Source organism: Cynocephalus volans, chromosome 14 (assembly GCF_027409185.1).
Source record: "Cynocephalus volans isolate mCynVol1 chromosome 14, mCynVol1.pri, whole genome shotgun sequence".
Lineage (NCBI taxonomy): Eukaryota > Metazoa > Chordata > Mammalia > Dermoptera > Cynocephalidae > Cynocephalus > Cynocephalus volans.
Window position 1 is genome coordinate 77,634,462 of NC_084473.1, and position 14,811 is coordinate 77,649,272.

Consider the following 14,811-nt stretch of genomic DNA (forward strand, 5'->3'; position numbering starts at 1 on the left):
CAAGAGCCTCCTCAGAGAACATAACAATGCAGAAAGCAAGCACAGATATTTTTTGTGCAGGTGAAAAATCAACTTCCCAAGGCAGTCTTTCTAGCCCTAATTAAGAAAAAAATGTTAGAATAGGACAGGAAAGCACACATTTACATATCTGGATCTGGCTCAGGGGATCAAAGGGTGCCTCTGGGGGAAACTAATCATTTTTAAGCCAATGGCTGTTGTCTGGTAAAACTTAAAAGTATAGTGATTTTTTCAGGCAGAGTAGCTTGAATGGGGTAAATGGATGGTTATGCCAGGATAAAAAAGGAAAAAAAAAATTGTATGGTTAGGGAATGTAGTAGGGGTGCAACATGCAATTAAAAAAAGGAGAATTGGAAGGTGATTTCTGAGACCTGGTGCTGGTACTGACTCCTTTTGTTAATCATTAGACTGACCACATGGATGGATTAGTATTTATCTAATGTATCTGGTTAACATCTTGTGTATGTGATATCTAAGGTATTACATAGTATTTGCCAAACCTCCTTTATGGGATGGTTCCTTAGTATCAAAAATTTGCTTTGAAAAGCAGCAGATCTGGATGAAAGTCCTGGTTCCTAGAGTTCTTGCTAGATAGAACTTAAGCAAGTTGTGATACTTCCTTTGGAAAAGATTCTAAACATGCCATGCTGGCCATTCTCCACTTGTCCCACTACTCCAATCCAGTTCTCACCCTGCCATATTCCCTGGGAGGCTTGGATTGTATCACTCTTATCCTCTGGTTTAATTAGGCTGGGCCAATCGGAGGCACTGGCAGTAGACAGGAAGCCAGGAAGAAAAGAAGGTTTGGAGTATCTCTTTCCCTTGCTTGTTTCCTGCCTCAGCGCTGTGGTTCTATAAGTAGCCGGTTTGGATTCCTGGAGGTGATTCCTCTTTTCTGACTCCAAACTCTCTCCAGGCAGCAGGCCTAAAGGTGGTGAGGCTTTTCACCCCTCTGTCACCATCCCCTTCATTAAACTCTCCTTGTTTCAATTATTTTGAATGTGAATTTAGTTCTTGTTGTGACTATGAGTTTTTTGTTTGGTTGTTATTTCCTTGAGATTGTAAGGCCTGGTGCTTATGTGGGAATTCCTGAAACACTAAGGCAGAGAAAACTGGTAGCCTCTGCATAGGCTGTGCAGACATTAGTTCTTATTGTATGCCCCCTACATACCTTCTTCCAGCTTTGCATGAAGTCCTCACCATTAATATGTTGTCTTCGGTTAACACTGAAGGCTTCAGTTAAACTTAAATGTCAGGCCTTAAAAACTAATGCCACCTTAAGTGACATTACAAGCGGTGCCATTATGGGCCCGCAAGGGCATATTAACGTGGCAGCCTAAGATGGCGCTGGGAGGAAGTAGGGTGGGAGTGTCTGCAGGAACTTTACCTTAGCCCTTATTGGCCAAATACTCACTTCCGAGCTCGTGAACACTGCGTGATTGCAATAGCTAGGCATTGAGACAGGATGCATGCTCTCGTAACCTTTAAGCTGATTGGAGGATGTAAAAACCTGCCTTCCCCATTTGCATTTAAAAGCAAGTGCTTGTGTGATAATAAACGGAACTGCTCGATAGAGCCCCTGCCGCGTCTGAGTGTTCCTTAACAGGCTGGTTGGGGCTGGCGGCTGTGCTCACCTCTCTTCACAGCTCTCTTCCTCCATCTCCTCCCAACAGGGACCAGGGAAAGAGGAATCTGGGCAGTCTTCCCGCCCACCAGAAGGGACACCAAGGAAGGGACTGATAGCAAGGCAAGGGCTGTTTGGGTCATCCTGTGGTGGACCCGACACTGCAACTCAGAAAAGTATAGCAAATTAAGCTAAAATAATTTTGGCTTAGCTTAATTTATCACAGTGGCTACGTAATTTATGAGGAATCAGGAATTATTCATTTATTCATCCATTTGATTGTTCATAAATCCATTCAGTAAGCTTGAAGTATATCTTTGTACCAGTCTTCTAAGGGATAGACAACAAAAGACACATTTCACTGGCATTGCGGAGAGAGTTTAATGAAAGCTGTTGTCACCACTAGGCCTGAAGGTGCAAGAAGAGGAAATATAACCAGAACTCAGGGAGCTCTGGTGCTGTGGAATCCATCTATTGGGAAGGAGCTGTAGTTGTAGAGGAATATGGCCACTGCCCAAAGAGTAGTACCCAGGTAGAGAGGGAGTGGGAGGTACTGCTTCTACATTTTTCTCCTTCAGTCCTCAAATTTCCTGAGGGTGCCTACTTTTGACTAAACCCCATATTAAGCCATTGAACAAGGGAATCTGGGTGAGGCAATTTATAGAGGTCAGGACCTTGAAGAATAAAACAGGGTGGGAAAGGGTAGCTCAAAACTTGCATAGCCTCTAAATGATGTAGAAGATGATTGTGTATGTCCTGATGGAAAAGATAATGGTTCTTGTTCATGAGATGCTCAATATATAAGTATGCAGAGTCCAGAGACAAGACCAGTAGCAATATTTAATTGTATTGATTCTATTAGTCAGAATTATCTCCTTGGAAAAATGTGTTTCTCCTCTATATCAATAATTATTTTTGTTTAGACTCAATCAAAACAGACATTGAAAGTAAAATGTTCTTCTGTTCTTAGTTTGGATAGGCAAGAACTTAAGTTTGGTTGTCCAAACTAGGCTATCTCAATTATAGGAGAAGATTGCATGCATATTCCTTGTCACAAGAGATAAGATTTTGTCACTTCCTTGCATCAGTATTCCATAAGGAATACAAAAAAATTGTAGGCTCCTTAACTGGAGAATGCAATGGTTATTCAGGTAAACCAATAGTTGGATTTATGGAGAAAATTTTCCGTCGGAAGTCTCCAAGCCCACCCTCAGGCTTGATTATTCACTAGAAATACTCAGAGGACTCAGAAGTTGTTATGCTACCATTGTGCATTATTATAAAGAAAGGGTAAAAACAGAAAGAGCACATGGCGTAAAGTCTAAAGGAAAAGATTAGTGAGCTTCCAAGCATCCCCTCCCAGTGTGGTCACACAGAATGCACTTAATTTCCCCCAGCAATGATATGTGATGACACATGCAAAGTTTTGCCAATATGGAACACTTTTCTGAGCCTGGGGTTAGTCATGTAAGCATACTGCACCTATGCAACTAACCTCAGTTACTCAAGATTCAGACTTCCAGAAGGAAAGCAGATGTTCAGAATAGATCACATTGACAGGATAAGTTATCTAGACCAATGGGTACTGCATGGTTCTTATGAGTCAGAACATTCTGAGAGGTCAGTTCCTGGGAGTCGACTAAGGGCCAGTCATGGAAACACACCTTTCATGGGAATATGCAGGGTTTGAGCAATGTAGCCCTACTGGGTTAACTTTCTTCCATACATGTAAAAGTACTGGATTTGGTTTTCTGATGCCTCTTTCAATGTGAGGGGCAATTCTGGAAAAAGTAATACAGAGTAGCCTGTGTCTATACCTTTTTTAGTTTGAAACTAGCCACCAGCAAAATCCTGAGACTGATCACGCTGGCACTGGTGCCCCATGTTTCTCTTTTGTATAAATCCTCAAACATCAGGGCTAACTCAGTTTCTAATTACAAGTTCTCATCACCCTCATGTTCTCTTCTTTTCCCCCATTTTCAGAAAGGCTTGGAGACTGCCACTTCCTACTTAAAATGAGCCTAAGTCTCTCCTTTGCTTCTCTCATAGGGAGTTTATACCTCAATACCCAGCTTTTTCTGTCAAATGAACAGATTTGATCCCTGATAAATGCAGAAGGAAATCCTTGTGAAATTATCACATTGAGCTGTCCCTAACCCCAGCCTTCTGATTTAGCTGGTCTAATATTCCACCTTTGTGGGATCTATTTTATACTATATAGACATTTGTAACTTTACTTTTGGCTGTCTGCTCACTACTATTCTCATGAGAGTTGAACTAAGCAATTCATTTTACAATGATATTCCTGCCTATTTATTAAGTACAAAGTATCCCTCTTCCCTTCTCTGTTAAAAAATATAGTTGCTCAGATAATAACTTGAACAAAGTATTCATTGAATCTAATATACACTGAACTCTGTGCTAGATCCTCAGGATGCATTTTTTTTAGCCAAACAAATAGCTACTTTTCTGGAGGATTTATTCTAGAACAATAATAAAAAACAGAGAAACAATCACCTAAATGACACTTAAACTCCAATTTTGTTAGATACTTTAAAACATTCAGGGTCCTAGGACTGCATATGTACCCACCCCAGTCTTGAAAAGTGAGAAGGATGTGTTTAACAAAGAGGGAAAGAGTGTTCTAGAATAGGATCTATGCAGTTCTGCACATTTGCACCCTAACAGGAAGATGTATAGTGTATTCAGAGTAATGAGGAGGGTTGTGGGGATAAATTATAAAGAGCAAGGGGAAGAATTGTGCAAAATAGGTGGGAGAGAAAGCAAGGGCTAGATCCTGAAGTACGGAGGAGACTACCCCAAAGAACTGAAATACTCGTACATCGTAAAAACAAGAGTACAAGATCATAAAGGTGATTGACCAGATTTGCGTTTCTAAAATATCATCTATTTTTCTCTTTTCATTTTTGTTGGTATGAGAGTTGACGAACTGAGGACTCACTGGCATATGAAAGGTGGATGAAAATTGGCATTCTAGTCATTTTCATGCCAACTGACATTTGCTCCCATTCAATTAGCATGTGTTCTGTGGTTTTTGGCATACTTACTGGCTCTGCCATTTTGCTGTATAACTTAAGCATTGCACTTTCAAGCAGCATCATGATCCCTTTATTAGTGGCTAACCTAATTTATAAAATGTTGAGAAAATGTTCTTGCCAAAGGCCCTGGTGTGAGCTCATGTGATGAACCATTCTAACCCTTCTAGACTTAAAGGCCATGATGCTTTTGTTTCACAGAGCAGAGTCTTCCTTAACCAGAGACAGCAATTAACTGAATGTTTAAAAAGTCAGTTTCTGAATTCTGTACTCGGTTTCTCTCATAATGTTACCGTGAATATCATTTGGTTTATCTTTTTCTCCTCCTCCTCCTCCCCTCCCTTCTTCTGAACCTCAAGAGTCCACAATAGAACCATATCTCAAGGTGTGTATTTCTTTAATTGAATAAAGTGCCACCCTCTATTTTCCACGAGCCTCAGCTAACTGAGTTTGTGATGATAGTGCAATCATAATGCATAGAGGGGAAAGAACATGATTTTAATATTTGACATCCTACCAGAAAAACTTAAACCATAGTTTTTCACTTTACTAAGATTGCCTTGGGTTGGCACAAAGTCTTCCTCTATAGCTCCTGAAGGTAATCTTTACTTGGTCACCAAATGCCTTAGCTTTATGCTGTGTATCATACCGTTGAGTGTAGACCGGCTTTCCTGTAATCTGGGGGTGTGAATTAACCATTGATCTTGTCTAAACCTTGTGGACCTGGCCATTCTTACAGCCACCAGTGCTGATAGAGACAGAGGTTCTAACCTTAATTGTATTACAAATTCTTAGTGGTCTACAAAAGGGAAGACCTTTCTCTTATAATTTTTCATAAAGCACTCTTTTTAAAGGAAACTCGTGTTATCTCCTCTTTGAACTAGAACAGATTGAGTACAACCATACGATTTTGCACCCAGTGTCATTTTTCTCTACCAAGAATCAGTGTGTTTCTAGGATAGAGTCTGAATGAATTCTCTTCTACTAAAGCATTCTCTGAAGAGTTGGGGTTAGTGTTTTTCTAGTGGCTTCCATTGGGTACTTTCACAGGCCCTTGTAGAGTCCTCATATTATTTCCATAAGAGTACCTACCACTCAACTTGAAAAATGAACCTCTAGAAAGCCTTTCTGCTGTGCCAGAAGTCAATGGGCCACACAGAGACAGTAGCTTAGGCACTTTTATAGGATTTTCATGGTAAAAGTCTCACAGTGTTTCTGCTGAACCAAAAGGAAAAAGAAAAATGCTAGTTTATATGCTAGTTTATTTGCAATTCCAAAGCAAAAATGTCACTAGTTACATTGGCTTATTATATTTCTTTTGTTAAACATTAAATTAATACCTGCATCATCGTTTCAGAAGCCCTTAAGGGAACCCCACAAAACAAGGTTACATTAGAATCGTGTTGAAGAATTCCAATCCTCTTGCAGCCTGGTGCGTGGTGAAAATCAACTATACAAAAAGGTAAACCAGAAAAGAAGTAGAATGTCTATAATTGAAGGGAAATTGTACATTTATGTCAGCAGAATGAATTCACTAGATTTTAAGAACACTTTGTTCCCTGTTTTAAAAGGAGATAAAAAGACCAAAGCATATGTGCTTATGTCTGTAAATTTGTGTTTGATTTTTGTCCACATGTTTATTTTCATTCAGCCTTTTCCTACTAGTCTCACAACTTACACCTTTTAATTGTAGATAGTATGGTCAAACACAAGGGACACCCCCCAAGGATTACTTTGGAAAACCTGATGATTAAACGTATTAAATAAAACAATAAAAATAAATAGAAGTATTTACTGTGAAACTGTTTTGTTCCAATTTATGGACTTCTTTACATCTTCTCTGTCTCTTTCCACAAAGTAATAATGCAGTACATAAACTAGAGAAAAAAAAGGAAAAGCAAACAAAGTATGGGGAATATATCTTGGTTTCATTTGTGTCAAAACAGCAATAAACTGGAAAAATATATTCAGTTAAGGTGCTACTTGGATTTTATTTACAAAGGCTACTGTCTCTGGCCTAATGTTCATTAGCTTTGTCCTTGTTGCCTAGTTACAGATTTATAATTTTGTCTCTCTTGTTATTGATGGCTCTAATGGAGAGAGCAGCGACTGAGGGCCTGATGAAAACATTTTAAATCTCTATTCAGAGATGTTGTTAACATTTCGTAAATGTGTCTGGTGTTGTCAATTACAATGATCTGGGGAAGGGATAGTCTTAAAAGAAAATCAGTGAGAAGCAGTCTTCAAGGTGGTCTGAGACGACCTGTGTTTGTTGTGTTAGCTATGTGCATTGTATAAATAAATTGTACTTATTTTACAATCAGGATTTGCTTGTAAAAATGTTATTAAACTAGGTTAGTAATTCTCCCTCAAATGTACCACAGCTATTTGAGGTATGCTGGTTATGTGATTTAAAGGTGTCTTTACCACAGTCATGCCAAGACTCACCTGCACAACAAGTAAATACAATTATAAATGTTATACTGTAGTCAGTGAAGTATTTAAAGTCAAAACTGAGGCCCTATACTTGAATACTGATGCTAACAAAAAAGATAGAGTAATTACATTATGAAAAGCCTGATCTTAGAGGTTTAGAGATACTCTGGTCGTGAGTGTTTTGAAAGTCTCAGTAGCATTCTGCAGCTATATTAAAATTTCCATCTCTTAATAAGTTATATTTATTTGAAAGTAAAGTCAGAGGAGTTAGTTGACAATTGAAAACCTCTAGATCTTGTGGTTCTCAAAGTATAGCTACCATACCAGCAATATCAACATCACTAGAACTTGTCAGAAGTACAGATTTTTTTGCCCCATCTTGGACCTACAAGGTCCAAAATTCTCAGGGGTGGGGTCCAGAAATCTATGTCTTAAATAAGCAGTCTGGATGAAATTGTTACATGTTAAGCTTTGAGAATCACTCCTCTAGAACATGGTTTTCAACCTCTGCACTGTTGACATTTTTGGCCAGATCACTTTGCAACCGGCTGTCATCCGCATTGCACTGCCATAGGTTTTGCAGCATTTCTGGAGGCTATTCACTTGATACTAGTAATACTCATCTCAATTGTGACAACTGAAAATGTCTCCAGATAGTGCCAAATGAATCCTGAGATTTGAAATTCTTTGAGGAAAGAACCAGGCCTATAACTTCTTTATGTATTCCATATATATATATTTATTTAAATTTGTAAGCTGACCAATATGGGGATCCAAACCCTTGATGTACTCCATATTTTTAAAAGAATGTCTTCTATACTTTCAACAGATAGCTTTAATTAATTGATTAACTCAATTAGGTAATTGAGACAATTCAATACTCCACAATTATCTTATTTGCTTGTATATAACTCAAAAAGTCTATAAAGGCCCAAGATTGATAAATTCCTTCAGAGGCAAGGAATCAGCAAGTAGATTTATTTATCTACTCATATACTCACCTTCTTACACTTCAATATATATTATGTGTATGTATATGTATGCATATACGATTATGCACACACATGTACATACACATCTGTGTCTGTATATATGTATGTATGCATACACACAATATACTGTGCTATGAATTATGGGAGTTATAATAAGAAATAATAGACCCATGTACTCTAAACAAGTTTATAGTCCATACCACCTTGATGGAAATCATCTTTTTTCAGTGAGTTCTTCTGTAATTCCATTATGTTTCCTAGTAAATTAATACAAGGTATCAAGCTTTCTTCTACAGGTACAGAAAGCACTATTTAAAATATTTTTAGGATTCATGTAATGATAGGCCATCTTCATTTTGGGAAATTGTGCAAAATTATTTTTGATGAAAATATTTCCTAACATCCTATTTTTCTAGCATATCATTTTTAAACAAGTGTTCTAAAATACAAACTGTATCAGTGTTTGTTTTAATATTTTAATTTTTAGATTTATAATTTGTCTTCAATTAGATATTTAAGGAGACTTCTCCATTCTTCTGTGTATCTGCTCATGTCATAAAATTGTGGACACTTTGGAATGTGTACATTTCTAGTACACTGGTTAAAGAGGGTGACAGGGAGCTCTAATCTTAGGTATAGAAGTTGGGTAAAACTGATTATAAAAACTTTCTTTGAAACCAGTTCAAAATTTTTTGCTCATGTTTCCAGAAACAATAAAAATTCATTTTTTTGGTCATAACATTCATTGGAAATGTTTGCTTTTAAATTGTTTTTTTAAAAAACGTTTTCTTCTTTGCCAGAGTGATATCACTTTTGAGATCTACTCTTTCCTCTTAGTGGTTGATCAGACAAAGACTGAAAGGTTATCTTTATATTAGGAAAAGAACAAATTATATGGTGCAAGAGCTTGTAGCAATGTAATTATGAAATGCAACCCTCTCTTCCTTCTCTCTGTGCAAGTTTCTAGCGTAAGTACTCTATTTTATGGTCACTATAAGATTTCTTGGCTTGTTTTGTTTCCTATCTTGTTTCTTTGGACTCAGTGTGACAGTAAGACTTCAAAGATTCAGATTTTGTCAATCCTAAGACTCTGTCTGATCTCTTATAAACTTCCTCACTTGTAAAATCAATGGTTCGAACTCAGTCAGTATTTTATTGTTGCTGTTTGTTTTAAATAAATGAACTCTTTTTTATTGAAAAATTTTACCAGAAGGTTTAATGTATGAAGCATTTCAAAGCAGAGCTGCTTTCACTAAAGCAGAGTGGGCTCCCAGTCTCCCTTGCACAGCTTCCTTTGCCCCTGAGGTGATTTCCAGAGTCCTAGTCTAAGGAGAACACAATTTGTAAAGCACCAAACTAGATTTTCCTCTACTTCCATCTCTAGCACTATTGGTTCATTTTTGTTGCTTAATATGAGTGACTGTAGAACTATAAATGAACACCAGATATTGGATTTATGTAGATACAGATGAAGTACAACGTAGAGGGTAGGTATTGAGAAACACCCATCACACATAGAGATTTCAATACAGATCTCATGTAGAGATAGGAATTTTTCTGTAACTGCCAGAAACAGAACAGAAATTCCTCTATGCACCAAACGAAATTATGCCCTTTCAAATATTAAATGTCATCTATAGAAATGCCAGGCACCATTAAATATGGAGAGAGAAAATTGGAAAAGATTGCAGAGTTTTATTACCCCTTTTTTTGCAAGTCACTTGTACACACATTTTATTTTAAAAGAAATCCCCAAACCTCTATACAAGAGTTATTCCCTCAGCAGCTGTTGTAGAGATATGACAGGCTGGAATACAGAGTTGATTGAAGAGTGGGATTTTAGTGCAATGTGATTTGTTTGTGCTTTGGTCTGTGTGGTTTGTGGCTTTATGGAAGAATGTACTATTTCTCTGAACATTGTCCAGTGAGCAGCAGTACAATGCATCTTTACAAACTCTATTTGGTAGGAAATAAATAGCATGCTGGGGCTTCCATTAGGGACCAATGCAAAAATGTTTTGTGATGAAGTTCCCAATCACAACCTCTCAGAACATACATACAAACAAGCAGATGAAGAGCTGAGAAGCACCTTGTGGAATGAGCTAACTGCCTCCGGTGGAAGAAGCAGGAGAGCTGAGGCTAGGCTGTCATTATTTACCACTGATTGTAAGAATTAATAATGGATACTCTGAGCATATTTTATTTATCAGACCTGATCCTGAGCTGCACAAATCTATTGAGGTCACCAAAGCTATCTTTTATTTAAAATCCAGAGCCCAATAACTAGAAAACAAAGAGGAACAAAGTAAGTTAACTGGATTCTAGGTATAAAAGATATAACCATAACAATTTCTTTCCTGGGATAGAATTTTTCACAGCCAGAAGTTAAGTTTTCTTCCAGGGGAAAGCAGGGTGGAGGGGAAGGGTGGAAGTTGAAATTTGCTCACTGGTTTAGGAAGGTAACCATTTTAGATCAATAAATGATTAAATTTTGGCATATGATGTCATCAGAAGATGACATAAATTTCTAAATGGATTGTTACCTAATTTTTAGGACTCTTTTATGTGAAGTATCAGCAGGTAATTTAACTTCAAGGAGAGAAAAATATTTCCCTACCACTCTGCTTAACTTCTTTATTTGTTCCCCAATGTGGGCGATTTTTAGCATGAGAGAGTAAGGCTCAAATTAATTTCTTTCCCACCCCCACCTTCCTTCTTCACAAACATATAAAAGTTGCTCTTTGCTCAATGCTCCCTTTACACTTTATTTATATCCTTTTTAGCCATCACTAGATTGATGCCCATGTGAGGACAGGTCCATACCATTTATTTCTCTGTGTTTCACATAAACCTTTAATCACATAGGTTTTTATATAATAAATGTATGTTGGATAAGTGAAAAAAATAATAAAGAAGTAAAGATATGAAAAAAAACGTATTTGTCAAGTAGGAGTAAAGATAAAATATTCTTATAAAAGCAAATGTGAACCTCTACTGAAATCTATTTGGAAGGAGTGTCTTCATTTCCATATATTATAAAATCTCAGAATTTTAAAGACTTCTAGGTGAAACAACTCATTATGCATAGAAGTTTTTTTTTTCAGGCCACTGGGTGTGTTTGGGTGACACTATGTTTCAGGCTTTTGTATATACAGTCAGCCCCTCCATATTTGCAGGTTCTGTATCTGCAGTTTCAACTAATCTTGAATCAAAAATATTCAGAAAAAAAAGAAATACAAGATAACAACAATAAAAATAATAAAATAAAAAACAAAACAGTATAACAACTATTTACATAGCATTTACATTGCATTAGGTATTATAAGTTATCTAGAAATGATTTAAAGTATAAGGGAGGATGTTCATAGGTTATGTGCATATACTATGACATTTTATATAAGGGACATGAGTATCCCAGATTTTGATATTTGTGGAGGTCCTGGAACCAATCCCCCATGGATGCCTAGAAATGACTGTAGTACCATCATGTACATTGCTTATGTAGTTTGAGAAAATAATTTTGTGAAAGTTGTGAGCCTGTGAACATTTGTGGAGCTGTTGTTTTCTTGTCATGAAAGATACACAGAGGCTTAGAAAGCTTGTGTCTCACCAAAGGCTATCTATATAGCAGATATTGTAAACAGAATTAGAACTCAGGTCTAACAGAGCTGCTTAATGAAGTAAAGTATTTTTAGTTCTGAGTTCTCATTCATAGAAAGTGTTCCAGCACATGTTGAATGACGGTGTCTCTTTGATGTTGCAGAGGCATTCCTGCACAGGTTTAGGGACTGAGAGAGATGATCTCTATGACACCTTTTCACTCTCAGACATGAGCTGGTGCCCAGATTGCATGAAAAGGTGGTTCAGAGTGACATCCTGAGCTTGTGAACCACACCTGGAGTATCTCTACTATACAGCAATCACTATCCAACAAAGTAGGTTCTAGAGAGAGAAAATGTGGCACTAGAGAGTAGAGAAGTATGATCAAAAGAAAATTCTAGCCATGCTTGCCAAATCATAAATATTTCTGTCAATATGACAGCTACTTTACTATAACATATCATTAGTATTTCATCAGTCATCAAAGCTTTCCATCTTTTGGCTGGTCAATACAATGAATTTTGTTGGTATAGGTTCCCCTTCATTGTTCAAATAAAAAAAAATAAGAACATAAAAACCTGTTACTGATAAAAAAAAATGTATGTTTGTATTTTTGCTTAATTATAATGGCCTTGCAAATTGAATGCAGAGATAAATTACACTTGAGAAAATGGGCTCAGGGACATGTATTTATTACAGTTTTCATTTATTTATTGCTGTAAAAAATTTGTTACTGATAAAAATTTCTTCCTTGAAAAAATTTGGAAATCTCAATGTATTGAATTAGGAGTAGGGAAGAAATCATTTTACTTAAAATATTATTGAATAATAACTATTCAATAAGTTCCCATATAAACCTTATTTTTTTCTATTACATTCTGATTTTTAGATGCTATGGTATAAACCTGAAGAACAAAACAATATTTCTATAATCGGAAAACTTACAATCAAGATGGAACTGCAAAACTAACAAATATAGGACAACTAGAAAACAGATAGTATGAAACCAGTCAGCCCATGACAACACATGGTATTTATCATTCCTGTTTTGGAGCATTCTTTGATGTTTCTTCAGCCTGGGACATTCTTACTCCAGATATTCACATGGCTTAATGCTGTCTGACCCTCCATCTATTGTTCAACTCTCTCAGCCCAACTGCATTATTTTACTCTGCCTTCTTCATAGCAGTAATCATGATCTGAAATTATATTATTTCTGTATTTATTTATTTATTGTCATTAAATCCAAATTTTAAAGTTCACTGAAGAAAAAGCTTTTTATTTTTATATTTCATGTTCTATCCTAAACACGTGTCTAAAATTGAATAAATGCTCAGAAAATCTTGTTTTTAGTAAATAAATGCCTACCATGGGTGGTTAGTGAAGGAACAGATCATTGCGAGCTGAAATGTTTAAGAAAAAAATCTTCAAATAGAGTTCATTTTAATCTGGGTCTCAAAGAATGTAAACAATTTGGGTTAGTTATAAAGAAAAAAGAAAGGCATTCTCAATTTGGGGAAAAAATACAGAAATATATACTTGGTTGATGAGGCAATTTCAATGTGGGAGATAGTGAAAACCTGGATTTTTAACAGCTGTGGGGGATAAAATTAATAGACAGAGTGATACTTACCCAACAGCAATCGGCTGCTTACTTTCTATGAATTAGGAAGAGTTAACCATTCCACACATATTTAGTAATATATTACACACATATTTCCCAACATATACATAATATATATTGGGGAATTTTCTAGACACTAGATAAATAGTAGTGAAAAAAAGAGAGATCAAAAATTTCTATCTCAGGGGACAAAAAATAAAGTGAAAACAAATACAGTAATCAGTGTCTACTAAATGCCATGAAGGAAGTAAATAAGGGACATGGGATAGACACTGAGATTAAAAGGTTGAGTAAGACATATTCTGCTGAAAAGTTGTTCACGGTTTATATTGATTTAAGTAGAGAGACAAAACAAATAAAAGTAAGAAAAGCTAAAGATAATGAAGTAAGGACTATGATCGAAGTCTACATGCAATGTGGTCTACCTTAGGAAGTGGTGCAGTCGAGAGCATGGGTCTGCGTTGAGAGCACAGGCTATGAGACATGGGCAAGAAGCTTTACCTCTGTAAACCTCAGAATCTTCATTTACGAAATGGGTATAAGTGTTGTAGAATTTTCACAAGGATCAAATAAAATAAGCGATGTAAAGCCCTTTCTTTCTAGCATATAGTAAGTTCTCAAAAAGTACTAAATCTTATCATTATCATAGATTTATTTACTTTTTAAATTATAGCCCAATTCTTGTAGCCTATTTCAATTAACTGTTATAATTTCCTATAGACTTACAGCTTTGTGACACCATATGGAGCTGAATGAAACCCCAAGAGGTTTTGTACCTTGTGCAAGGTCATATGGCTGGGTGTAGATAGCAATCCAGGTCCTTGTGCACTTAAGTACAGTGCTATTTAGTTTTCTGAGCTCAGAGGTGGTGGTGAAATATGAACTTTACTTTGGATTATAACCATAGTTTAACTAGGCAAAGATAAGAAGAAAATTATTGGTTCAGTATTGACACAGATACTTGGAAAGTAAGACACAGAAACTTGAAAAGTCTAGCATATTTGGAAAATGGGGATACTTCTTTATAGCTGGAGTATGTTTGGGAAGGTAAGGAAATGTTGAAGAATGAAATTAAAGAGTTGGGGTAGAGTAGAGAATCTCTCAGCCTTTTTAGTCGAAGGACCCCTTACCACTCTTTTAAATTATTTATATTTTTAATATTTTATTGACAAATAATAATTGAATATATTCAAGGTGTATGTACAACATGATTTGATATATGTATACACTGTGTCATGATTACCACAGTCAAATTAATACATCCATCACCACCCCGGCTATACATTAGATCCCCAGAATTTGTTCATCTTGTAACAGAAACATTCAACCTTTTTACCAACATCTTTCCATTTCTCTCACCCGCAGACCTGGCAACCACTGTTCTACAATCTGTTTCTGTGATTTTAATGTTTTTAGATTCCAAATACAAGCAAGATCATACAGTATCTGTTTTCTATGTCT